The sequence below is a fragment of the Pteropus vampyrus genome, unplaced genomic scaffold (assembly GCF_000151845.1).
Source record: "Pteropus vampyrus isolate Shadow unplaced genomic scaffold, Pvam_2.0 Scaffold108, whole genome shotgun sequence".
NCBI lineage: Eukaryota > Metazoa > Chordata > Mammalia > Chiroptera > Pteropodidae > Pteropus > Pteropus vampyrus.
Genome location: NW_011888889.1, coordinates 856,530 through 859,923, shown reverse-complemented (window position 1 = coordinate 859,923; position 3,394 = coordinate 856,530).

The window sequence follows — 3,394 nt, the reverse complement described above, 5'->3', positions numbered from 1 at the left end:
CAGAAAAATTAAAATTAAGATTCACAAGCATGATCTACCTGACAGCTATCAACTCTTATGCCACAGAAGAAAATGTTTTCCTTTCCCTGAAAACATGAAACATTTACAAAATATTGAAGAGATATTTGGTCATAACAGAAGTGCCAACACATTTAATTCTCTGATATAAATGCAATTACTACACTAAAAATCAGAAATTATGCTAAAAATAAATAATTAAAAAAATAACTACACATATACAGTTTTAGAAATCAAAAAATAAAATGCAGTCAAATGGATGGCATAAAGAAAATGCCAAAATCGAATCGTAAGAAATAGTAACTGAAGTGCAATGTAAATTCTACATAATAAAGTGTGTGGCTACAAAGCTGCACTTGAAGGTAAATTTAATTTTTTAAATTAAGGAGTTAAATAGTCAACTCAGGATACTAGTGAAAGCACGGCTGACTAAATCCAAGAATACTGAAAGAAGAATATCATAGAAATAAGACAAAATTTGTCAAGCAAAAAGAAATAAACTTCGTGTCTTTAGAATTGCTTAAAAAGTAGACAAAGACTAATCAAGAAAAAAGAAAAAAACCAATAATTTCTTTAGAACATAATACCATAACCAATAGATATTTTTTAAACTATTAAAAAATTTGAAAGTAAGTGCTAATAAACTTGAAAACTTTTCTAAACAAAAATATTTTGTAGAAAACATCAATTTCTCTAAATGACTGAGAAAGGAAAATAAATCCTATCAAGATGAATTAAAGATTAAAACCCTATGCCTATCAAAAATTTATAATAGAGTTTTAGGTTACTTTAAAGCAACTATAATCCTTATATCTGAAAAATAGTTAAAAGATAAAAAACAGTAAAAAATAGAACTTATGTTATGAGACTAAAACAACTTCTCTATTAAAACAAGGAAAAATCAATTTAAGAAAAATTACAGTTCTCATTATAGAGCTAAAATAATAAAATCACATTTAAACTGCTGGCAAATAAAATTCAGTAATATATTAAAAATACTTTGGTCAAGTAGATTATATCTCAGGAACATAAGAATGACACAACATCAGAAAACATTTATCAAAGAAATACTCCACATTAAAAAATTTAATGAGGAAAAAAAAGCATGCGATCATTTCAAGAAATGGAAATATACTTAGCTAACTAGGAAACGAAGGAAATTTCTAGAGAAGCTTTCCTATTTAATTCAGAAAAGGAGGATCTCTTTTATTCAACATTGTACAAGAGGTACTAGCCAATGTAATATGGGGGAAGCATAATTATTGGAAAGAGAAAAATAATACTTTTTTTTGCAGATGATATAATTTTCTATACACATAATCAAAAGTAATTTTATATATAGAAAAGCCAAATAATCAAATAATTCTATACAAAATAATAAAACACAGAACAATCAAATAGATAAACTATTTGGAATCATAAGAATGTACAAATAGATATAATATTCATATTATGGGAATTAGTAACTTTTCTATATACCACTAAAATATAATTAGAATTATGTATTGAGAAAACACCCAATTCATCATAAAAACAAATATATGGCATGCCTAAGAATAAATTTACCACAAATGGACAAGATCTTTATGGAAATATTCCAAAGCATTATTGAAGACAATGAATAAGACCTGAATAAGGCAGCTGCACCACACTAAAGAATGTAAGGACTAAGATTGTAAATATGTCAGTCTTGAAGGTGTAATATAAAATTATACACCCACATGCACATTCACACACACCAAGTTGATCTTAAACTTATTGATTTTGATTCAATATGATCTTAAAATCATATTGCACAAGGATAAGAAAATGACCAACATAACAGAAATGACATTTATAGAAACATGACACAATAGAGATGGCATTGAAAATTGAGAAGGCATTTGCTTTGGCCTATTTAGTTAAGCAGAGAAAAATGAAGTAAAATTAGATTCTTATTGTACACTAAAAGTCAAACCAATTCCACGTGGATTGAAGATCCGAATGTGATATGTGACTTTACAAAAATTTTCGAGGAAAACATGGGCTAATATCTTTGTAATCTTGCGTAGAAATGGATACTTTTAAAAAGATCCAAAAACTAAAAATTATGAGCAAAATTTAAAAGTTAATATTTTTATTATTAACAAAAGATGCTATACTAAAGTTAAAGCAAGGCTATTCCTCAAAAGATTTTTGCAACTTTTACAAATAGCAAGAAATGGTATCCAGATAGAAAATCTACTCAAGCATAAATCTGAAATGACGTTTTACTTTATTCCCAACAGTTGGCAAATATCATTAATAAAAAGGGACGGCAAGACTATAGAGAGACAGAACATTTCTAACTGTTCATAGGAGTATAAATTGATACAAACCTTTGGAAAGAAAGTTGGTCATTTTCAGTAAAGTGAAGATTTCTATAATTTATAACTCAGTAGTTCTCCGAAATTGTATTTTGATTAATTTCTTAGAGAAACTCTAAATATTTCCAAAAGAACATTTATTGTAACATTGTAAAAATTAAAAGTGTCTAAATATACATAACAGGAGAATAGGTAAATTGTGAATTGAGTGCAGCTAAGCTTTAAAAATGAAGTTGAACGACAAAAAAATCAAATTGAGTATTGCCACATGTAGTAAAAATTTTTACTTTGTTTATGGATACAAACATACAAATTTAAAAAATAAGAATATGTATGGAGAAGATGAACAAACAACCTCAAGTTAGTGGTTTCTTATGAGGAAGAAAGAAAGATCATGTCACTCCCTTTATTAGATAGCAACCATATAAAGTTATATAGAATTAAAGTAGTTGTACTCTAATTAATTCATTTACAGAAAAAATAAAGTCATATCTATTTCAGTGTAGAATTAATGAAGCCCTCTGATCAGTAGTAAAGTTGATTTTTAGACATCTGATGGGCTATGAAGATTTTGATAGAGAGGAAAGCTTATCATTCTGCAGAGAAAATATTTCTTTAAGAAGGCAGAGTAAAGTTTTTATTCTCTTCATGCTTCCATAAGCATTTTTAAAAAATTTTCTGGGTAACACTTATTGGAGAACACAATAAACATTTACTAAGAATGTAATAGCAAAATGGAAGTTATTCTAAAAGTTACATAAAACTTTTTTGAAGAAATTCATAAATTCTTCTCTTTATTCACTCTTCTAGTAAGTCCAAAGGATTTTTACCTATTTTTTACTAGCTTCAAAATGAACAGTAATATGCTTTCCCATATTTTCTTAATTCATTTCTTAAACTGATCTTTTACCTCTTTGATCAAACTTCTAGGAAGTGGAGACAATGAATAAATTTGCCATGCGTCATCACCGACTCAATTTTTACATTGTCAGCAACAAGCACCAACAATTACCTACATTTTGCAAAGCCCA